The following is a 24863-nucleotide window of genomic DNA, read 5'->3' on the forward strand; positions in this document are numbered from 1 at the left end:
AATTGAATATATGCCTACAAGTATGTTACACATACAGTTGCGCAGGTTTTGTATTTTATATGCGCAAATAAAGTACACAGAATGTCATAGATATTTTTAGGATGCGCACACGTTAAACAGGAGGTATAGCGCAAGTAATGTCGCTGTCAACACTGCCTAATAAAAAAAATTACACTGAATTAATGTCACTGATATTTAGGTTGCGCAAACGTTATACAGGAGATATAGCACAAGTAGTGTCGCTGTCACCACCACCTAATAAAAAAATTTACACTGAATTAATGTGACTGATATTTAGGTTGCACAAAAGTTATACAGGATGTATAGCGCAAGTAATGTCGCTGTCACCAGCGGCTAATAAAAACGACTACACCACATGTTGAGCGCCATTACATCATCAAAGGTCCTTTTGTAGGTCTTGAAAGAAAAGTTGCTCAAGCCAATCCACCCAGTTACTCCACCCACTCCAGTTGTGGACTACTACTTCACACAATTTCCCCAGAAATTGTAGATTTTCTAGTTATACGTTGTCATTAGATCTCCCCTCAGTTGTCTTTTTTCTAAAGTGAATAACCCTAATTTTGATAATCTTTCAGGGTACTGTAGTCCCCCCATTCCAGTTATTACTTTAGTTGCCCTCCTTTGAACCCTCTCCAGCTCTGCTATGTCTGCCTTGTTCACAGGAGCCCAGAACTGTACACAGTACTCCATGTGTGGTCTGACTAGTGATTTTTAAAGTGGCAGGACTATTTTCTAATCACTGGCATCCATGCCCCTTTTGATGCAACCCATTATCTTATAGGCCTTGTAAGCAGCTGTCTGAAACTGGTTTCTGCAGCTTAGTTTGCTGTTCACTAAAACTCCTAGGTCCTTTTCCATGTCAGTGTTACCCAGTGATTTACCAATTAGTATGTACTGGTGACTTGCATTATTCCTTCCCATGTGCATAATGTTACATTTGTCAGTGTTAATTGGTAGAAGCCACTTTTCCTCACTTTAGGGGATAAAAAATCCTTCCCGACTCCAATCAGAATAACTCCCTAGATCAACAACCCATCTTTAGTAACTATAACTTGTGATATTATTACACTCCAGAAATGCATCCAGACGCCTCTTGAACTCACCACCATCTTAGGCAGAGAGTTCCATAGTTTCACTGCTCTTACCGTAAAGAATCCTCTTTTATGTTTGTGTACAAACCTTCTTTTCTCTAGACGCAGAGAATGTCCCCTCATCACAGTCCTTGGGATAAATAGATGATGGGAGAGATCTCTGTACTGACCACTGATATATTTATACATAGCTATTTTTTCTAAAGAGAATAACCCTACTTTGTGGGAGAGGAAAATATTCTGGGGAGTGTGTCTGTGAAAGTCATGAATTAAAAAAATAAATAAATTAGGAACACCCCTTTCATCCATCTAACTGTTCTATGAGAGGAAATTCTTCTGTGGAGCTTGTCTGTGAAAGTCATGAATGTTTTAAAAAATCATCCGTATAACTATTGTGGCAGAGAAAATTCTTATGCGGAGTGTGTCTGTGTTTATAATTATGAACACTCCTTCATCCGGCTAACAGTTGTAGGAGAAGAAATTTTTTTAATATATGGTCCCCAGATAGTGGATGTAGGACATATTAATCTGAGAAAAAAATAATAATACTACAGGTGATCTCAGCAATTTTATTGTCTGCAGCTGTCCCACTTGTCCCAGACCCCTTCAGAGGGGCAGGAGAAAGAAGAAAGACATGGCCTTGCCCACAAAGCTGTTTGCAGGCCTCAGAGTCTGGCAAACACAGTCACACACAAAAAAGCGGTCTCCAGTAGAGTGGGTCAATGTTTGGAGTGGACAGATCAAGCTGTTTTTCACTCTCCCTGTTTGAAAAATCCATTATATACCTGTATATGGCCACCATATAGGGGACGTAGGAAATATTTAACTGAGAAGAAAAGATACTACAGGTGTTTGCGGTACTGCTGCTAGAGATGGCCTTGCAGTTCGTCCGGCGGTCGTTTTGTGGCAAACTATGTTTGTTCGCAGATCGCCGAACGGGCGAACATATGACGATGTCTGTTGGCGCCAATATTATTTTACATTGTGAAGAACTTTGACCCATGACTAGGGATGAGCGAACTCGAACTGTATAGTTCGGGTTCGTACCGAATTTTGGGGTGTCCGTGACACGGTGTTCGTCGCTTTCTTGGCGCTTTTGTGACGCTTTCTTGGCGCTTTTTGAAAGGCTGCAAAGCAGCCAATCAACAAGCGTCATACTACTTGCCCCAAGAGGCCGTCACAGCCATGCCTACTATTGGCATGGCTGTGATTGGCCAGAGCACCATGTGACCCAGCCTCTATTTAAGCTGGAGTCACATAGCGCCGCCCGTCACTCTGCTCTGATTAGCGTAGGGAGAGGTTGCGGATGCGACAGTAGGGCGAGATTAGGCAGATTAACTCCTCCAAAGGACTTCACTTGATTAATCGATCGATCTGCAGCTGTGCATCATTGAGCTGCTGAAATTCAAATGCTCACTCACTGTTTTTAGGCTGCCCAGACCGTTTGTCAGTTACTTTTTTCTGGGGTGATCGGCGGCCATTTTGTGTCTTGTGCGGTGCTGCGACCAAGTGCATCCAAGCTGCGACCAAGTGCATTTAAGACTCAATGGTGTGGTTGTTTTTTGGCTAAAGCCTACATCAGGGTGAAGCTGTCACACCAAGTGCATTTAACCAGCAATAGTCTGTTCATTTTTTGGCCATATACTAAATCAGGGGCAAGCTGCGCCTGTCACCATATGTATTTAACCCTCAATGGTGTGGTTGTTTTTTGGCTAAAGCCTACATCAGGGTGAAGCTGTCACACCAAGTGCATTTAACCAGCAATAGTCTGTTCATTTTTTGGCCATATACTAAATCAGGGGCAAGCTGCGCCTGTCACCAAGTGCATTTAACCCTCAATGGTGTGGTTGTTTTTTGGCTAAAGCCTACATCAGGGTGAAGCTGTCACACCAAGTGCATTTAACCAGCAATAGTCTGTTCATTTTTTGGCCATATACAAAATCAGGGGCAAGCTGCGCCTGTCACCAAGTGCATTTAACCCTCAATGGTGTGGTTGTTTTTTGGCTAAAGCCTACATCAGGGTGAAGCTGTCACACCAAGTGCATTTAACCAGCAATAGTCTGTTCATTTTTTGGCCATATACAAAATCAGGGGCAAGCTGCGCCTGTCACCAAGTGCAGTTAACCCTCAATGGTGTGGTTGTTTTTTGGCTAAAGCCTACATCAGGGTGAAGCTGTCACACCAAGTGCATTTAACCAGCAATAGTCTGTTTATTTTTTGGCCATATACTACATCAGGGGCAAGCTGCGCCCGTCACCAAGTGCATTTAACCCTCAGTAGTGTGGTTGGTCAAGCTGTGACACCAAGTGCATTTAACCAGCAATAGTCTGTTCATTTTTTGGCCATATACTACATCAGGGGCAAGCTGCGCCCGTCACCAAGTGCATTTAACCAGCAATAGTGTGGTTATTTTTTGGCCATATCCCAGTCTAATTCTGTCACTAAATCCATACCGGTCACCCAGCGCCTAAATACTAGGCCTCAAATTTATATCCAGCTAAATCTCTCGTTACCGCTGTCCTGTTGTGGCTGGGAAAGTTATTTAGTGTCCGTCAAAGCACATTTTTTGTTCTGGGTTGAAATACAATTCCCAATTTAGCAATTTCATAATTTAGTGGTTTCTGCTATATCAGAGCTATTTGAAATCTATCCCTAAAAGGGTATATAATATTCAAGGTGCACATAGGGTCATTCAGAATAACTTCACACACACCCGCTACTGTGCATTTCCAAGTCTAATTCTGTCACTAAACCCATACCTGTCACCCAGCGCCTAAATACTAGGCCTCAAATTTATATCCCGCTAAATCTCTCGTTACCGCTGTCCTGTTGTGGCTGGGAAAGTTATTTAGTGTCCGTCAAAGCACATTTTCCCTTACGTCCTCAACAGCAGCACAGATGGGGTTAACTGCCCCTGTGGACTGGTAGGACCGGCGGAATTTTAATGAGCCCAAGAACCAATAAACGATCTTCAGCTCCCTGAAAGGGAGGAGATCACCCCCCAGCCCACCGTGTTTTTTTCTGTCCTCTGGACAGGTGGACTGGCGTGTCGCTCCCTCCCTGGGAGCTGAAGATTGCTTAAGGGTTCCTTTTTCCCTCCTTAAAGCTTAGCTTGCTTTCTATGGATCTCAGTGCCTTTATTTTAGGCCTGATCATGGCGATTTCGGTCTGGGGTACCGTTGGGGAGGGGAGCGTCCCCTCCCCTCTTCTTTCATCATCTGTAGACGGTCCTCCGTTCCTCCGTTACCGCATGTGTGCGGCGCTATGGGCGCCGCCATTTTCCGGAAGTGACGCGCCCTAGGTGCGCTACGTCACTTCCTGTTTTCCGAAGCGATGCGGTGATGTATAAAACTCACCTTTCTTTAAACTGGCTCCCTAGAATGACATCCTGGACTTAGGAATTAGTCTGGGGAGACAATTTTTCGTTTAGGTAGAGCCAGTATAGGCTCTGGTTTTTCAGAGTGCTTGCTTTGGCAGCACATATACAAAAAAAAAATAAATAAGGGAATGGTGCTGATCTCGTTTCAGGAACCCGCCCATTGGGCGGGGTTTCCTTCTTTTAAGCGCCCAGAGCCCATCAGTCAGTGCTCTGGTTGCGTTGCTTTCACAAGTTAGCTCCAGAGCTCTCCTGTGCTTTGTGATATTCCTTCAGTATTGCTTTGCTTGGGTTTTGTACTTCCTCTTCTTTCAGCTCTATTTCTTCTAGTGCTGGTGGGCCCCCTTAAGGTCTGGTTTTCTCCACCTCCTGATGTTGTAGGTGTTATGACCTGTTTTGTTTCTTCCATTACAGACTATGGCTTCCCCTAAGGAGGATCAGCGGAAGGCTGGGGCCAAGAGGAAGCATTTGGCATGTTACGAATGTAACACACCCCTAGTTGACAGCTGTCCTTACTCCAGATGTGAGAGTTGTCGCACGGCATCCACGGAACCCACGATGCAGGAGATGTTCCAATGGACCAAGACATAAGTGGATGATTCCATCAAGGGAGTAGTTCAGCTACTTAATGAGAGGCTACCAGGTCCCTCCCAGACTCCCATGGAGGTGGTCGCACCGGTCGAAAGACCTACCCCCTGTTCAGTGGGGTCTTCTTCTTCTGAGGAAGAAGAATCTTTTTCTTGCTTTTTTCCTCCAGAAAAGACGCAGAAGTTACTCAAGTCCATCAGGTCGGGGGACCAGGATGTTGACATGGGGGAGTCCTCCGATCCCGCCGGTCGGACACAGCGTGTAGAGTTGAGCGAACACCTGGATGTTCGGGTTCGAGAAGTTCGGCCGAACATCCCGGAAATGTTCGGGTTCGGGATCCGAACCCGATCCGAACTTCGTCCCGAACCCGAACCCCATTGAAGTCAATGGGGACCCGAACTTTTCGGCACTAAAAAGGCTGTAAAACAGCCCAGGAAAGAGCTAGAGGGCTGCAAAAGGCAGCAACATGTAGGTAAATCCCCTGCAAACAAATATGGATAGGGAAATGAATTAAAATAAAAATTAAATAAATAAAAATTAACCAAAATCAAATGGAGAGAGGTTCCATAGCAGAGAATCTGGCTTCCCGTCACCCACCACTGGAACAGTCCATTCTCAGATATTTAGGCCCCGGCACCCAGGCAGAGGAGAGAGGTCCCGTAACAGAGAATCTGTCTTCATGTCAGCAGAGAATTAGTCTGCATGTCATAGCAGAGAATGAGGCTTCACGTCAGCCACCACTGCAACAGTCCATTGGCATATATTTAGGCCCAGCACCCAGGCAGAGGAGGGAGGTCCCGTAACAGAGAATCTGTCTTCATGTCAGCAGAGAATTAGTCTGCATGTCATAGCAGAGAATGAGGCTTCACGTCAGCCACCACTGCAACAGTCCATTGGCATATATTTAGGCCCAGCACACACACAGGCAGAGGAGAGAGGTCCCGTAACAGAGAATCTGGCTTCATGTCAGCAGAGAATCAGTCTGCATGTCATAGCAGAGAATGAGGCTTCACGTCAGCCACCACTGCAACAGTCCATTGGCATATATTTAGGCCCAGCACACACACAGGCAGAGGAGAGAGGTCCCGTAACAGAGAATCTGGCTTCATGTCAGCAGAGAATCAGTCTGCATGTCATAGCAGAGAATGAGGCTTCACGTCAGCCACCACTGCAACAGTCCATTGGCATATATTTAGGCCCAGCACCCAGGCAGAGGAGGGAGGTCCCGTAACAGAGAATCTGTCTTCATGTCAGCAGAGAATTAGTCTGCATGTCATAGCAGAGAATGAGGCTTCACGTCAGCCACCACTGCAACAGTCCATTGGCATATATTTAGGCCCAGCACCCAGGCAGAGGAGGGAGGTCCCGTAACAGAGAATCTGTCTTCATGTCAGCAGAGAATTAGTCTGCATGTCATAGCAGAGAATGAGGCTTCACGTCAGCCACCACTGCAACAGTCCATTGGCATATATTTAGGCCCAGCACACACACAGGCAGAGGAGAGAGGTCCCGTAACAGAGAATCTGTCTTCATGTCAGCAGAGAATTAGTCTGCATGTCATAGCAGAGAATGAGGCTTCACGTCAGCCACCACTGCAACAGTCCATTGGCATATATTTAGGCCCAGCACCCAGGCAGAGGAGGGAGGTCCCGTAACAGAGAATCTGTCTTCATGTCAGCAGAGAATTAGTCTGCATGTCATAGCAGAGAATGAGGCTTCACGTCAGCCACCACTGCAACAGTCCATTGGCATATATTTAGGCCCAGCACACACACAGGCAGAGGAGAGAGGTCCCGTAACAGAGAATCTGGCTTCATGTCAGCAGAGAATCAGTCTGCATGTCATAGCAGAGAATGAGGCTTCACGTCAGCCACCACTGCAACAGTCCATTGGCATATATTTAGGCCCAGCACACACACAGGCAGAGGAGAGAGGTCCCGTAACAGAGAATCTGGCTTCATGTCAGCAGAGAATCAGTCTGCATGTCATAGCAGAGAATGAGGCTTCACGTCAGCCACCACTGCAACAGTCCATTGGCATATATTTAGGCCCAGCACCCAGGCAGAGGAGGGAGGTCCCGTAACAGAGAATCTGTCTTCATGTCAGCAGAGAATTAGTCTGCATGTCATAGCAGAGAATGAGGCTTCACGTCAGCCACCACTGCAACAGTCCATTGGCATATATTTAGGCCCAGCACCCAGCCAGAGGAGGGAGGTCCCGTAACAGAGAATCTGTCTTCATGTCAGCAGAGAATTAGTCTGCATGTCATAGCAGAGAATGAGGCTTCACGTCAGCCACCACTGCAACAGTCCATTGGCATATATTTAGGCCCAGCACACACACAGGCAGAGGAGAGAGGTCCCGTAACAGAGAATCTGGCTTCATGTCAGCAGAGAATCAGTCTGCATGTCATAGCAGAGAATGAGGCTTCACGTCAGCCACCACTGCAACAGTCCATTGGCATATATTTAGGCCCAGCACACACACAGGCAGAGGAGAGAGGTCCCGTAACAGAGGATCTGGCTTCATGTCAGCAGAGAATCAGTCTGCATGTCATAGCAGAGAATCAGGCTTCACGTCAGCCACCACTGCAACAGTCCATTGTCATAAATTTAGGCCCAGCACCCAGGCAGAGGAGAGAGGTCCCGTAACAGACAATCTGGCTTCATGTCAGCAGAGAATTAGTCTGCATGTCATAGCAGAGAATGAGGCTTCACGTCAGCCACCACTGCAACAGTCCATTGGCATATATTTAGGCCTAGCACACAGGCAGAGGAGAGAGGTCCCGTAACAGACAATCTGGCTTCATGTCAGCAGAGAATCAGTCTGCATGTCATAGCAGAGAATGAGGCTTCACGTCAGCCACCACTGCAACAGTCCATTGGCATATATTTAGGCCCAGCACACACACAGGCAGAGGAGAGAGGTCCCGTAACAGAGGATCTGGCTTCATGTCAGCAGAGAATCAGTCTGCATGTCATAGCAGAGAATCAGGCTTCACGTCAGCCACCACTGCAACAGTCCATTGTCATAAATTTAGGCCCAGCACCCAGGCAGAGGAGAGAGGTCCCGTAACAGACAATCTGGCTTCATGTCAGCAGAGAATTAGTCTGCATGTCATAGCAGAGAATGAGGCTTCACGTCAGCCACCACTGCAACAGTCCATTGGCATATATTTAGGCCTAGCACACAGGCAGAGGAGAGAGGTCCCGTAACAGACAATCTGGCTTCATGTCAGCAGAGAATCAGTCTGCATGTCATAGCAGAGAATGAGGCTTCACGTCACCCACCACTGCAACAGTCCATTGGCATATATTTAGGCCTAGCACACAGGCAGAGCAGAGAGGTCCCGTAACAGACAATCTGGCTTCATGACAGCAGAGAATCAGTCTGCATGTCATAGCAGAGAATGAGGCTTCACGTCACCCACCACTGCAACAGTCCATTGGCATATATTTAGGCCTAGCACACAGGCAGAGGAGAGGTTCATTCAACTTTGGGTAGCCTCGCAATATAATGGTAAAATGAAAATAAAAATAGGATTGAATGAGGAAGTGCCCTGGAGTCCAATAATATATGGTTATGGGGAGGTAGTTAATGTCTAATCTGGACAAGGGACGGACAGGTCCTGTGGGATCCATGCCTGGTTCATTTTTATGAACGTCAGCTTGTCCACATTGGCTGTAGACAGGCGGCTGCGTTTGTCTGTAATGACGCCCCCTGCCGTGCTGAATACACGTTCAGACAAAACGCTGGCTGCCGGGCAGGCCAGCACCTCCAAGGCATAAAAGGCTAGCTCTGGCCACGTGGACAATTTAGAGACCCAGAAGTTGAATGGGGCCGAACCATCAGTCAGTACGTGGAGGGGTGTGCACACGTACTGTTCCACCATGTTAGTGAAATGTTGCCTCCTGCTAACACGTTGCGTATCAGGTGGTGGTGCAGTTAGCTGTGGCGTGTTGACAAAAGTTTTCCACATCTCTGCCATGCTAACCCTGCCCTCAGAGGAGCTGGCCGTGACACAGCTGCCTTGGCGACCTCTTGCTCCTCCTCTGCCTTGGCCTTGGGCTTCCACTTGTTCCCCTGTGACATTTGGGAATGCTCTCAGTAGCGCGTCTACCAACGTGCGCTTGTACTCGCGCATCTTCCTATCACGCTCCAGTGCAGGAAGTAAGGTGGGCACATTGTCTTTGTAGCGTGGATCCAGCAGGGTGGCAACCCAGTAGTCCGCACAGGTTAAAATGTGGGCAACTCTGCTGTCGTTGCGCAGGCACTGCAGCATGTAGTCGCTCATGTGTGCCAGGCTGCCCAGGGGTAAGGACAAGCTGTCCTCTGTGGGAGGCGTATCGTCATCGTCCTGCCTTTCCCCCCAGCCACGCACCAGTGATGGACCCGAGCTGCGTTGGGTGCCACCCCGCTGTGACCATGCTTCATCCTCATCCTCCTCCACCTCCTCCTCATCCTCGTCCTCCTCGTCCTCCAGTAGTGGGCCCTGGCTGGCCACATTTGTACCTGGCCTCTGCTGTTGCCAAAAACCTCCCTCTGAGTCACTTCGAAGAGACTGGCCTGAAAGTGCTAAAAATGACCCCTCTTCCTCCTCCTCCTCCTCCTCCTGGGCCACCTCCTCTTCCATCATCGCCCTAAGTTTTTTTCTCAAGGAGACATAGAAGTGGTATTGTAACGCTGATAACGGTGTCATCGCCACTGGCCATGTTGGTGGAGTACTCGAAACAGCGCAACAGGGCACACAGGTCTCGCATGGAGGCCCAGTCATTGGTGGTGAAGTGGTGCTGTTCTGTAGTGCGACTGACCCGTGCGTGCTGCAGCTGAAACTCCACTATGGCCTGCTGCTGCTCGCACAGTCTGTCCAGCATGTGCAAGGTGGAGTTCCACCTGGTGGGCACGTCGCATATGAGGCGGTGAGCGGGAAGGCCGAAGTTACGCTGTAGCGCAGACAGGCGAGCAGCAGCAGGATGTGAACGCCGGAAGCGCGAACAGACGGCCCGCACTTTATGCAGCAGCTCTGACATGTCGGGGTAGTTGTGAATGAACTTCTGCACCACCAAATTCAGCACATGCGCCAAGCAAGGGATGTGCGTCAAATTGGCTAGTCCCAGAGCTGCAACGAGATTTCGCCCATTATCACACACCACCAGGCCGGGCTTGAGGCTCACCGGCAGCAACCACTCGTCGGTCTGTTGTTCAATACCCCGCCACAACTCCTGTGCGGTGTGGGGCCTGTCCCCCAAACATATGAGTTTCAGAATGGCCTGCTGACGTTTACCCCGGGCTGTGCTGAAGTTGGTGGTGAAGGTGTGTGGCTGACTGGATGAGCAGGTGGAAGAAGAGGAGGAGGAAGCCGAGAAGGAGGAGGTGGCAACAGGAGGCAAAGAATGTTGCCCTGCGATCCTTGGCGGCGGAAGGACGTGCGCCAAACAGCTCTCCGCCTGGGGCCCAGCTGCCACTACATTTACCCAGTGTGCAGTTAGGGAGATATAGCGTCCCTGGCCGTGCTTACTGGTCCACGTATCTGTGGTTAGGTGGACCTTGCTACAGATGGCGTTGCGCAGTGCACACTTGATTTTATGGGATACTTGGTTGTGCAGGGAAGGCACGGCTCTCTTGGAGAAGTAGTGCCGGCTGGGAACAACATACTGTGGGACAGCAAGCGACATGAGCTGTTTGAAGCTGTCTGTGTCCACCAGCCTAAATGACAGCATTTCATAGGCCAGTAGTTTAGAAATGCTGGCATTCAGGGCCAGGGATCGAGGGTGGCTAGGTGGGAATTTACGCTTTCTATCAAATGTTTGTGAGATGGAGAGCTGAACGCTGGCGTGTGACATGGTTGAGACGCTTGGTGACGGAGGTGGTGGTGGTGGTGTTGGTGGTACATCCCCTGTTTGCTGGGCGGCAGGTGCCAACGTTCCTCCAGAGGCGGAGGAAGAGGCCGAGGCGGCAGCAGCAGAATAGGCCGAGGCGGCAGCAGCAGAAGAGGTAGCAGGGGGAGCCTGAGTGACTTCCTTGGTTTTAAGGTGTTTACTCCACTGCAGTTCATGCTTTGCATGCAGGTGCCTGGTCATGCAGGTTGTGCTCAGGTTCAGAACGTTAATGCCTCGCTTAAGGCTCTGATGGCACAGCGTGCAAACCACTCGGGTCTTGTCGTCAGCACATTGTTTGAAGAAGTGCCATGCCAGGGAACTCCTTGAAGCTGCCTTTGGGGTGCTCGGTCCCAGATAGCGGCGGTCAGTAGCAGGCGGAGTCTCTTGGCGGCGGGTGTTCTGCTTTTGCCCACTGCTCCCTCTTTTGCTACGCTGTTGGCTCGGTCTCACCACTGCCTCTTCCTCCGAACTGTGAAAGTCAGTGGCACGACCTTCATTCCATGTGGGGTCTAGGACCTCATCGTCCCCTGCATCGTCTTCCACCCAGTCTTGATCCCTGACCTCCTGTCCAGTCTGCACACTGCAGAAAGACGCAGCAGTTGGCACCTGTGTTTCGTCATCATCAGAGACATGCTGAGGTGGTATTCCCATGTCCTCATCATCAGGAAACATAAGTGGTTGTGCGTCAGTGCATTCTATGTCTTTCACCGCTGGGGAAGGGCTAGGTGGATGCCCTTGGGAAACCCTGCCAGCGGAGTCTTCAAACAGCATAAGAGACTGCTGCATAACTTGAGGCTGAGACAGTTTCCCTGGTATGCATGGGGGTGATGTGACAGACTGATGGGGTTGGTTTTCAGGCGCCATCTGTGCGCTTTCTGCAGAAGACTGGGTGGGAGATAATGTGAACGTGCTGGATCCACTGTCGGCCACCCAATTGACTAATGCCTGTACCTGCTCAGGCCTTACCATCCTTAGAACGGCATTGGGCCCCACCATATATCGCTGTAAATTCTGGCGGCTACTGGGACCTGAGGTAGTTGGTACACTAGGACGTGTGGATGTGGCAGAACGGCCACGTCCTCTCCCAGCACCAGAGGGTCCACTAACACCACCACGACCATGTCCACGTCCGCGTCCCTTACTAGATGTTTTTCTCATTGTTATGGTTCACCACAACAACAAATATATTATTTGGCCCAATGTATTGTATTCAAATTCAGCGGGATATAAATTTGAGGCCTAGTATTTAGGCGCTGGGTGACCGGTATGGATTTAGTGACAGAATTAGACTTGGAAATGCACAGAAGCGTGTGTGTGTGAAGTTATTCTGAATGACCCAATGTGCACCTTGAATATTATATACCCTTTTAGGGATAGATTTCAAATAGCTCTGATATAGCAGAAACCACTAAATTATGAAATTGCTAAATTGGGAATTGTATTTCAACCCAGAACAAAAAATGTGCTTTGACGGACACTAAATAACTTTCCCAGCCACAACAGGACAGCGTTAACGAGAGATTTAGCAGGATATAAATTTGAGGCCTAGTATTTAGGCGCTGGGTGACAGGTATGGGTTTAGTGACAGAATTAGACTTAGAAATACACAGTAGCGGGTGTGTGTGAAGTTATTCTGAATGACCCAATGTGCACCTTGAATATTATATACCCTTTTAGGGATAGATTTCAAATAGCTCTGATATAGCAGAAACCACTAAATTATGAAATTGCTAAATTGGGAATTGTATTTCAACCCAGAACAAAAAATGTGCTTTGACGGACACTAAATAACTTTCCCAGCCACAACAGGACAGCGTTAACGAGAGATTTAGCAGGATATAAATTTGAGGCCTAGTATTTAGGCGCTGGGTGACAGGTATGGGTTTAGTGACAGAATTAGACTTAGAAATACACAGTAGCGGGTGTGTGTGAAGTTATTCTGAATGACCCAATGTGCACCTTGAATATTATATACCCTTTTAGGGATAGATTTCAAATAGCTCTGATATAGCAGAAACCACTAAATTATGAAATTGCTAAATTGGGAATTGTATTTCAACCCAGAACAAAAAATGTGCTTTGACGGACACTAAATAACTTTCCCAGCCACAACAGGACAGCGTTAACGAGAGATTTAGCAGGATATAAATTTGAGGCCTAGTATTTAGGCGCTGGGTGACAGGTATGGGTTTAGTGACAGAATTAGACTTAGAAATACACAGTAGCGGGTGTGTGTGAAGTTATTCTGAATGACCCAATGTGCACCTTGAATATTATATACTTTTTTAGGGATAGATTTCAAATAGCTCTGATATAGCAGAAACCACTAAATTATGAAATTGCTAAATTGGGAATTGTATTTCAACCCAGAACAAAAAATGTGCTTTGACGGACACTAAATAACTTTCCCAGCCACAACAGGACAGCGTTAACGAGAGATTTAGCAGGATATAAATTTGAGGCCTAGTATTTAGGCGCTGGGTGACAGGTATGAGTTTAGTGACAGAATTAGACTTGGAAATACACAGTAGCGGGTGTGTGTGAAGTTATTCTGAATGACCCAATGTGCACCTTGAATATTATATACCCTTTTAGGGATAGATTTCAAATAGCTCTGATATAGCAGAAACCACTAAATTATGAAATTGCTAAATTGGGAATTGTATTTCAACCCAGAACAAGAAATGTGCTTGAACGGACACTAAATAACTCGCCCAGCTACAGCACTAAGGACAGATTTAGCTGGATATAAATTTGAGGCCTAGTATTTAGGCGCTGGGTGACAGGTATGGGTTTAGTGACAGAATTAGACTTGGAAATTCACAGTAGCGGGTGTGTGAAGTTATTCTGAATGTCCCTATGTGCACCTTCAATATGATCTACCCTTTTAGGGATAGATTTCAAATAGCTCTGATATAGCAGAAACCACTAAATTATGAAATTGCTAAATTGGGAATTGTATTTCAACCCAGAACAAGAAATGTGCTTGAACGGACACTAAATAACTCGCCCAGCTACAGCACTAACGACAGATTTAGCTGGATATGAATTTGAGGCCTAGTATTTAGGCGCTGGGTGACAGGTATGGGTTTAGTGACAGAATTAGACTTGGAAATACACAGTAGCGGGTGTGTGTGAAGTTATTCTGAATGACCCAATGTGCACCTTGAATATTATATACCCTTTTAGGGATAGATTTCAAATAGCTCTGATATAGCAGAAACCACTAAATTATGAAATTGCTAAATTGGGAATTGTATTTCAACCCAGAACAAGAAATGTGCTTGAACGGACACTAAATAACTCGCCCAGCTACAGCACTAACGACAGATTTAGCTGGATATGAATTTGAGGCCTAGTATTTAGGCGCTGGGTGACAGGTATGGGTTTAGTGACAGAATTAGACTTGGAAATGCACAGTAGCGGGTGTGTGAAGTTATTCTGAATGACCCTATGTGCACCTTGAATATTATATACCCTTTTAGGGATAGATTTCAAATAGCTCTGATACAGCAGAAACCACTAAATTTTTAAATTGCTAAATTGGGCATTGTATTTCAACCCAGAACAAAAAATGTGCTTTGACGGACACTAAATAACTTTCCCAGCCACAACAGGACAGCGGTAACGAGAGATTTAGCGGGATATAAATTTGAGGCCTAGTATTTAGGCGCTGGGTGACCGGTATGGATTTAGTGACAGAATTAGACTGGGATATGGCCAAAAAATAACCACACTATTGCTGGTTAAATGCACTTGGTGATGGGCGCAGCTTGCCCCTGATGTAGTATATGGCCAAAAAATGAACAGACTATTGCTGGTTAAATGCACTTGGTGTCACAGCTTGACCAACCACACTACTGAGGGTTAAATGCACTTGGTGACGGGCGCAGCTTGCCCCTGATGTAGTATATGGCCAAAAAATGAACAGACTATTGCTGGTTAAATGCACTTGGTGACGGGCGCAGCTTGCCCCTGATTTAGTATATGGCCAAAAAATGAACAGACTATTGCTGGTTAAATGCACTTGGTGTGATAGCTTGACCAACCACACTACTGAGGGTTAAATGCACTTGGTGACGGGCGCAGCTTGCCCCTGATGTAGTATATGGCCAAAAAATAAACAGACTATTGCTGGTTAAATGCACTTGGTGTGACAGCTTCACCCTGATGTAGGCTTTAGCCAAAAAACAAACGCACCATTGAGGGTTAAATGCACTTGGTGACAGGCGCAGCTTGCCCCTGATGTAGTATATGGCCAAAAAATAAACAGACTATTGCTGGTTAAATGCACTTGGTGTGACAGCTTCACCCTGATGTAGGCTTTAGCCAAAAAACAACCACACCATTGAGGGTTAAATGCACTTGGTCGCAGCTTGTGCTGGCGCACCACAAGACACAAAATGGCCGCCGATCACCCCAGAAAAATGTGACTGACAAACGGTCTGGGCAGCCTAAAAACAGTGAGCAATTGAGGATCAGCAGCTCAATGATCCACAGCTGCAGATCGATCAGTTAATCAAGTCCTTTGGAGGAGTTAATCTGCCTAATCTCGCCCTACTGTCGCAGCCGCAACCTCTCCCTACGCTAATCAGAGCAGAGTGACGGGCGGCGCTATGTGACTCCAGCTTAAATAGAGGCTGGGTCACATGGTGCTCTGGCCAATCACAGCCATGCCAATAGTAGGCATGGCTGTGATGGCCTCTTGGGGCAAGTAGTATGACGCTTGTTGATTGGCTGCTTTGCAGCCTTTCAAAAAGCGCCAAGAAAGCGTCACAAAAGCGCGAAGAAAGCGACGAACACCGAACCCGAACCCGGACTTTTACGAAAATGTCCGGGTTCGGGTCCGTGTCACGGACACCCCAAAATTCGGTACGAACCCGAACTATACAGTTCGAGTTCGCTCATCCCTAACAGCGTGTCTTTAGAGAGGATGAGACCCTCCTCTCTGTGATGCGCACAGAGTGGAAAAAGCCTGAGAAGGGTCCAGTGCTTACCAGAAAATTCAGACTCATGTACCCGATGGCTAAACCCTTGGTGGAATCGTGGGGTTCCGTTCCCAAGGTGGACATGGCTATAGCCAAGTTGTCCCGGCGCACTCTAGTCCCTGCAGACGATGGGTCTAGCCTGCAGGACCCTCTAGACCGGAGGGCAGAGTGCACCCTTAGGAGGGGTTACGCGGCGGCCGCTGCCTCCGCGTCTACTTCCATTGCGGCCACTGAGGTAGCCACCTATCTACGCTCTAGGCTTAATCAAATCCAGACGGATGTGGACCAGAGCGTATCAAGAGACGACATCCTGGCAGCCTTCAAGTCAGCCAACCTGGCTATGGACTTTTTAGTTGATTCCTCCCAGATGCAGCTAAAGCTGGCCGCCAAAACTATGGCCCTAGTTTCAGCTGCCCGCAGACCACTCTGGCTGAAACCGTGGATTGCGGATAACGCATCCAAGTTTAACCTTTGTGGGCTCCCCTTCGAACCAGATAGGTTATTCGGGTCCGAATTGGACAAAATAATGGAGGGGCTCTCCGATAAAAAAGGGAAGAGCCTCCCCCAGCAGCCCTTTCGGGGACGCCCCAGACAGGAAAAGAAGGGCGGAGGTCGTTCTGGGCAGCAGTCTAGGCGCAGAGATTGGGGGGAGCCGTCTCGTAAATATCCGAGACGCCCCCGCAAACCCACCAGGGAGGCAAAACCCTCCTGACTATGGGCCTCCTCGAGGCTCTTGGATAAGCCCTGCTGCCCCTGCAGTGTCTCCTCTAGATTTTCCCGTACCCCTCCCCCAGATTCCCGTGGGGGGCCGTCTTACCCACTTCAAAGACTCTTGGAGCCGGTTGATTGCAGACCCCTGGGTACAGGACATAGTTTCCGCCGGGTACCGGGTAGATCTTATCTCTCTCCCCCCAGAGAGATTCATCGCCACACGAAGCTTCGGGTCTGCCAAACAGGTGGTCCTAGAATCTTACATTCAGGACTATATTTCCAAGGGAGCCCTGGAGGAGGTACCGGCAGGGGAGAGGGGCCTAGGGATTTATTCACCAGTGTTCCTGGTTCCCAAGAAGACAGGAGATCTCCGGATGATCATCGATTTGAGATTCCTCAATCGATTTATAAGGAAAACAAGGTTTCGCATGGAAACCATAAGGTCAGTCAGCCATATCCTCAATCTTGGGGACGTCATGGCTACTCTGGACCTCAAGGATGCGTACCTTCACATTCCGATCCATTCCGCTTCCCGGAAACTCCTCAGGATCGCGGTCCAGATCTCAGGGGTTTGCAGGCACTTTCAGTTCGCCGTGCTTCCCTTCGGAATCTCTTCTGCCCCCCTCATCTTCACCAAGGTGGTGGTTTCGGTGGTGGCAGCTTTGAGACTCCAAGGTCTGACTATTATTCCTTATCTGGACGATTGGCTTTTCATAGCCTCTTCAGTTCCGATCCTTACCCACCATCTTCAGGTCGCAGTCTCCTTTCTCTTCCGCCTAGGCTGGATTATCAACTGGCAGAAGTCGAATGTGAGCCCATCGACTTCAATCCATTACTTAGGATTCGTGGTCGACTCTGTGGAGATGTCCCTCTGGTTGACTCCAGAAAGGAGAGCGCGGATTCAGGACCTGGCAAAGGTCCTTTATGTCCCTCGTCGAGTCTCTATCCGGACTCTCATGAAGATGCTGGGGCTCATGTCAGCGGCTGCGGATGCGGTCCCTTGGGCGTTATGGCACCTCCGTCCTCTTGAGTCGGAGGTCTTACACCTATGGAACGGCAGCCCTGCGGGGCTAGATTCCCTGTGCTCCCTGTCCGGTCAAACCCGAAATTCCCTCAGATGGTGGTTTCAGCTACCAGCAGGGAAGTCTATGACCCAACCAGCTTGGGTCATATTGACTACAGACGCGTCCCTTGTAGGCTGGGGCGCTCACCTGGACGGATCCCCAATTCAGGGATCTTGGTCTCCTCTGGAGCGGCATCTTTCCTCCAATCTTCGCGAGATGCGAGCTATCCGGCTAGCCCTCCTTCACTTTGCGCCTCAGATCCGGGGCAAAGCAGTGAAAGTCCAGTCAGACAATATGACTGCAGTCCTCTATATAAACAAACAGGGAGGCACAAGATCATTGCCCCTTCTGTCAGAGATCGGGGTAATTCTTCGATGGGCAGAGCTGAACCTTTCCCATCTATCTGCCGTTCATATTCGAGGCTCCCTCAATATGATAGCGGACCGCTTAAGTCGAGGATTACCGACCATGGAGTGGTCTCTGCATCCGGAGATCTTCAGGCAGCTAGTTCACAGATGGGGTATGCCAGAAGTGGATCTCATGGCAACCAGGTTCAACGCCAAGGTGATGAGGTTCTGTTCCCTCTACAGGGAAGACAACCCCCTGGCGATAGATGTTCTGTCAATACCGTGGAGGTTCAGGCTGGCTTACATCTTCCCTCCCTTTTCCATGATACCGAGGGTATTGATGAAAATCCGTCAGGATCAGGCCTCGGTAATAGCCATCATACCGTTTTGGCCCAGAAGATCCTGGTTTACCCAGCTCATTCAGATGAGTCGGGGACAATACTGGAGACTCCCCCCGGAGCAGACCCTGGTGTCGTGGGACACTCACCTCTGCCCAGATCTGCACAGGTTCAACCTGACAGCCTGGAGGTTGATCAGTCCCTTCCCAATATAGAAGGGCTTTCCGAGTCGGTCCTGAGAACTTTGTCGCATTCCCGAGCAGAGTCTACAAAGAAGGCCTACTCCAGGATCATGAGAATCTTCGAGGCATGGTGTGATTCCAGACAGGTGGCGTCTGCAGATCCGCCCCTTCCTGCGATACTTCAATTTCTTCAGGATGGATTAGATAGAGGCCTATCTCCAGCTACCTTGAAGGTACAGGTTTATGCCATCTCGGCCTGTCTCAACAGGCCACATTCTCGGGACCCACTCATCAAACGCTTCCTGAAGGGAGCTGAAAGACTAAAGCCTACTATACTGAAACCTATCCCCCAGTGGGATCTTTCAGTAGTGCTCAGGGGGCTAGCATCTCCCCCCTTCGAGCCCTTGGAGGAGGTAAATTTTAAATTTTTGACTTTAAAGATGGTCTTTCTTCTGGCTATAGCTTCAGCCAAAAGAGTTTCTGAATTGCAGGCTTTCTCCGCAAATCACCCGTACATTATTTTTCTACAGGATAGAGTACTCCTGAAGTTTTTACCTTACTTCAGGCCTAAGGTGCCTACTTTCCAGAACATCAATCAGGTAATATCTTTACCAGTTTTGTTTACAGCCTCCTCCTCTGATACTCCAGCTAGAGACCTGCTGGATATTTCAAGATGCCTCCAGATCTATGTGGATAGATCTAGTGAGTTCAGGATAGATGAGAATCTTCTTATCCTGTTTGCCGGTAAGTCTAAAGGCCGTAAAGCGTCTAAAGCCACCATTAGTCGCTGGATCAAGGAGGCCATTATGGAAGCTTTCGTCTCCCAATCCTTAGATCCTCCCGAGTTTGTGAGGGCCCATTCTACTAGGGCGGTCTCCACCTCGGTTGCGGAGAGAAGACTCCTCCCCTTAGAGTTGATCTGTAAGGCGGCCTCCTGGAGCTCTGAGTCAACCTTCATCTCCCATTATAGGATAGATGCTAGGATGGCAGAGTTTTCGGCTTTTGGGCAGACTGTTCTTAGTTCTGCCAGGCATGAGGACCCTCCCTAGGGGATTCTTCTTGCTATCTCCCCATCTGTGCTGCTGTTGAGGACGTAAGGGAATCGTTAATTTCTAACGATAATTTAATTTCCCTTAGTCCTAACAGCAGCACACAAATATCCCACCCTAAATACATTATGCTTGTTAAAAACACGGTGGGCTGGGGGGTGATCTCCTCCCTTTCAGGGAGCTGAAGATCGTTTATTGGTTCTTGGGCTCATTAAAATTCCGCCGGTCCTACCAGTCCACAGGGGCAGTTAACCCCATCTGTGCTGCTGTTAGGACTAAGGGAAAACAAATTATCGTTAGAAATTAACGATTTTGTTCTGGGTTGAAATACAATTCCCAATTTAGCAATTTCATAATTTAGTGGTTTCTGCTATATCAGAGCTATTTGAAATCTATCCCTAAAAGGGTATATAATATTCAAGGTGCACATTGGGTCATTCAGAATAACTTCACACACACCCGCTACTGTGTATTTCCAAGTCTAATTCTGTCACTAAACCCATACCTGTCACCCAGCGCCTAAATACTAGGCCTCAAATTTATATCCTGCTAAATCTCTCGTTACCGCTGTCCTGTTGTGGCTGGGAAAGTTATTTAGTGTCCGTCAAAGCACATTTTTTGTTCTGGGTTGAAATACAATTCCCAATTTAGCAATTTCATAATTTAGTGGTTTCTGCTATATCAGAGCTATTTGAAATCTATCCCTAAAAGGGTATATAATATTCAAGGTGCACATTGGGTCATTCAGAATAACTTCACACACACCCGCTACTGTGTATTTCCAAGTCTAATTCTGTCACTAAACCCATACCTGTCACCCAGCGCCTAAATACTAGGCCTCAAATTTATATCCTGCTAAATCTCTCGTTACCGCTGTCCTGTTGTGGCTGGGAAAGTTATTTAGTGTCCGTCAAAGCACATTTTTTGTTCTGGGTTGAAATACAATTCCCAATTTAGCAATTTCATAATTTAGTGGTTTCTGCTATATCAGAGCTATTTGAAATCTATCCCTAAAAGGGTAGATCATATTGAAGGTGCACATAGGGTCATTCAGAATAACTTCACACACACCCGCTACGGTGCATTTCCAAGTCTAATTCTGTCACTAAACCCATACCTGTCACCCAGCGCCTAAATACTAGGCCTCAAATTTATATCCTGCTAAATCTCTCGTTACCGCTGTCCTGTTGTGGCTGGGAAAGTTATTTAGTGTCCGTCAAAGCACATTTTTTGTTCTGGGTTGAAATACAATTCCCAATTTAGCAATTTCATAATTTAGTGGTTTCTGCTATATCAGAGCTATTTGAAATCTATCCCTAAAAGGGTATATAATATTCAAGGTGCACATAGGGTCATTCAGAATAACTTCACACATACCCGCTACTGTGTATTTCCAAGTCTAATTCTGTCACTAAACCCATACCTGTCACCCAGCGCCTAAATACTAGGCCTCAAATTTATATCCTGCTAAATCTCTCGTTACCGCTGTCCTGTTGTGGCTGGGAAAGTTATTTAGTGTCCGTCAAAGCACATTTTTTGTTCTGGGTTGAAATACAATTCCCAATTTAGCAATTTCAAATTTAGTGGTTTCTGCTATATCAGAGCTATTTGAAATCTATCCCTAAAAGGGTAGATCATATTGAAGGTGCACATAGGGTCATTCAAAATAACTTCACACACACCCGCTACTGTGCATTTCCAAGTCTAATTCTGTCACTAAACCCATACCTGTCACCCAGCGCCTAAATACTAGGCCTCAAATTTATATCCCGCTAAATCTCTCGTTACCACTGTCCTGTTGTGGCTGGGAAAGTTATTTAGTGTCCGTCAAAGCACATTTTTTGTTCTGGGTTGAAATACAATTCCCAATTTAGCAATTTAAAAATTTAGTGGTTTCTGCTCTATCAGAGCTATTTGAAATCTATCCCTAAAAGGGTATATAATATTCAAGGTGCACATAGGGTCATTCAGAATAACTTCACACACACGCTACTGTGCATTTCCAAGTCTAATTCTGTTAGTAAATCTATACCGGTCACCCAGCGCCTAAATACTAGGCCTCAAATTTATATCCCGCTGAATTTGAATACAATACATTGGGCCAAATAATATTTTTGTTGTTGTGGTGAACCATAACAATGAGAAAAACATCTAGTAAGGGACGCGGCGTGGACATGGTCGTGGTGGTGTTAGTGGACCCTCTGGTGCTGGGAGAGGACGTGGCCGTTCTGCCACATCCACACGTCCTAGTGTACCAACTACCTCAGGTCCCAGTAGCCGCCAGAATTTACAGCGATATATGGTGGGGCCCAATGCTGTTCTAAGGATGGTAAGGCCTGAGCAGGTACAGGCATTAGTCAATTGGGTGGCCGACAGTGGATCCAGCACGTTCACATTATCTCCCACCCAGTCTTCTGCAGAAAGCGCACAGATGGCGCCTGAAAACCAACTCCATCAGTCTGTCACATCACCCCCATGCATACCAGGGAAACTGTCTCAGCCTCAAGTTATGCAGCAGTCTCTTATGCTGTTTGAAGACTCCGCTGGCAGGGTTTCCCAAGGGCATCCACCTAGCCCTTCCCCAGCGGTGAAAGATATAGAATGCACTGACGCACAACCACTTATGTTTCCTGATGATGAGGACATGGGAATACCACCTCAGCATGTCTCTGATGATGACGAAACACAGGTGCCAACTGCTGCGTCTTTCTGCAGTGTGCAGACTGAACAGGAGGTCAGGGATCAAGACTGGGTGGAAGACGATGCAGGGGATGATGAGGTCCTAGACCCCACATGGAATGAAGGTCGTGCCACTGACTTTCACAGTTCGGAGGAAGAGGCAGTGGTGAGACCGAGCCAACAGCGTAGCAAAAGAGGGAGCAGTGGGCAAAAGCAGAACACCCGCCGCCAAGAGACTCCGCCTGCTACTGCCCGCCGCCATCTGGGACCGAGCACCCCAAAGGCAGCTTCAAGGAGTTCCCTGGCATGGCACTTCTTCAAACAATGTGCTGACGTCAAGACCCGAGTGGTTTGCACGCTGTGCCATCAGAGCCTTAAGCGAGGCATTAACGTTCTGAACCTGAGCACAACCTGCATGACCAGGCACCTGCATGCAAAGCATGAACTGCAGTGGAGTAAACACCTTAAAACCAAGGAAGTCACTCAGGCTCCCCCTGCTACCTCTTCTGCTGCTGCCGCCTCGGCCTCTTCTGCTGCTGCCGCCTCGGCCTCTTCCTCCGCCTCTGGAGGAACGTTGGCACCTGCCGCCCAGCAAACAGGGGATGTACCACCAACACCACCACCACCACCTCCGTCACCAAGCGTCTCAACCATGTCACACGGCAGCATTCAGCTCTCCATCTCACAAACATTTGAGAGAAAGCGTAAATTCCCACCTAGCCACCCTCGATCCCTGGCCCTGAATGCCAGCATTTCTAAACTACTGGCCTATGAAATGCTGTCATTTAGGCTGGTGGACACAGACAGCTTCAAACAGCTCATGTCGCTTGCTGTCCCACAGTATGTTGTTCCCAGCCGCCACTACTTCTCCAAGAGAGCCGTGCCTTCCCTGCACAACCAAGTATCCGATAAAATCAAGTGTGCACTGCGCAACGCCATCTGTGGCAAGGTCCACCTAACCACAGATACGTGGACCAGTAAGCACGGCCAGGGACGCTATATCTCCCTAACTGCACACTGGGTAAATGTAGTGGCAGCTGGGCCCCAGGCGGAGAGCTGTTTGGCGCACGTCCTTCCGCCGCCAAGGATCGCAGGGCAACATTCTTTGCCTCCTGTTGCCACCTCCTCCTTCTCGGCTTCCTCCTCCTCTTCTTCCACCTGCTCATCCAGTCAGCCACACACCTTCACCACCAACTTCAGCACAGCCCGGGGTAAACGTCAGCAGGCCATTCTGAAACTCATATGTTTGGGGGACAGGCCCCACACCGCACAGGAGTTGTGGCGGGGTATAGAACAACAGACCGACGAGTGGTTGCTGCCGGTGAGCCTCAAGCCCGGCCTGGTGGTGTGCGATAATGGGCGAAATCTCGTTGCAGCTCTGGGACTAGCCAATTTGACGCACATCCCTTGCTTGGCGCATGTGCTGAATTTGGTGGTGCAGAAGTTCATTCACAACTACCCCGACATGTCAGAGCTGCTGCATAAAGTGCGGGCCGTCTGTTCGCGCTTCCGGCGTTCACATCCTGCTGCTGCTCGCCTGTCTGCGCTACAGCGTAACTTCGGCCTTCCCGCTCACCGCCTCATATGCGACGTGCCCACCAGGTGGAACTCCACCTTGCACATGCTGGACAGACTGTGCGAGCAGCAGCAGGCCATAGTGGAGTTTCAGCTGCAGCACGCACGGGTCAGTCGCACTACAGAACAGCACCACTTCACCACCAATGACTGGGCCTCCATGCGAGACCTGTGTGCCCTGTTGCGCTGTTTCGAGTACTCCACCAACATGGCCAGTGGCGATGACGCCGTTATCAGCGTTACAATACCACTTCTATGTCTCCTTGAGAAAACACTTAGGGCGATGATGCAAGAGGAGGTGGCCCAGGAGGAGGAGGAGGAGGAGGAGGAAGAGGGGTCATTTTTAGCACTTTCAGGCCAGTCTCTTCAAAGTGACTCAGAGGGAGGTTTTTGGCAACAGCAGAGGCCAGGTACAAATGTGGCCAGACAGGGCCCACTACTGGAGGACGAGGAGGACGAGGATGAGGAGGAGGTGGAGGAGGATGAGGATGAAGCATGGTCACAGCGGGGTGGCACCCAACGCAGCTCGGGTCCATCACTGGTGCGTGGCTGGGGGGAAAGGCAGGACGATGACGATACGCCTCCCACAGAGGACAGCTTGTCCTTACCCCTGGGCAGCCTGGCACACATGAGCGACTACATGCTGCAGTGCCTGCGCAACGACAGCAGAGTTGCCCACATTTTAACCTGTGCGGACTACTGGGTTGCCACCCTGCTGGATCCACGCTACAAAGACAATGTGCCCACCTTACTTCCTGCACTGGAGCGTGATAGGAAGATGCGCGAGTACAAGCGCACGTTGGTAGACGCGCTACTGAGAGCATTCCCAAATGTCACAGGGGAACAAGTGGAAGCCCAAGGCCAAGGCAGAGGAGGAGCAAGAGGTCGCCAAGGCAGCTGTGTCAATGCCAGCTCCTTTGATGGCAGGGTTAGCATGGCAGAGATGTGGAAAACTTTTGTCAACACGCCACAGCT

The sequence above is a fragment of the Bufo gargarizans genome, chromosome 4 (genome assembly GCF_014858855.1).
Source record: "Bufo gargarizans isolate SCDJY-AF-19 chromosome 4, ASM1485885v1, whole genome shotgun sequence".
In the NCBI taxonomy this organism is placed as follows: Eukaryota; Metazoa; Chordata; class Amphibia; order Anura; family Bufonidae; genus Bufo; species Bufo gargarizans.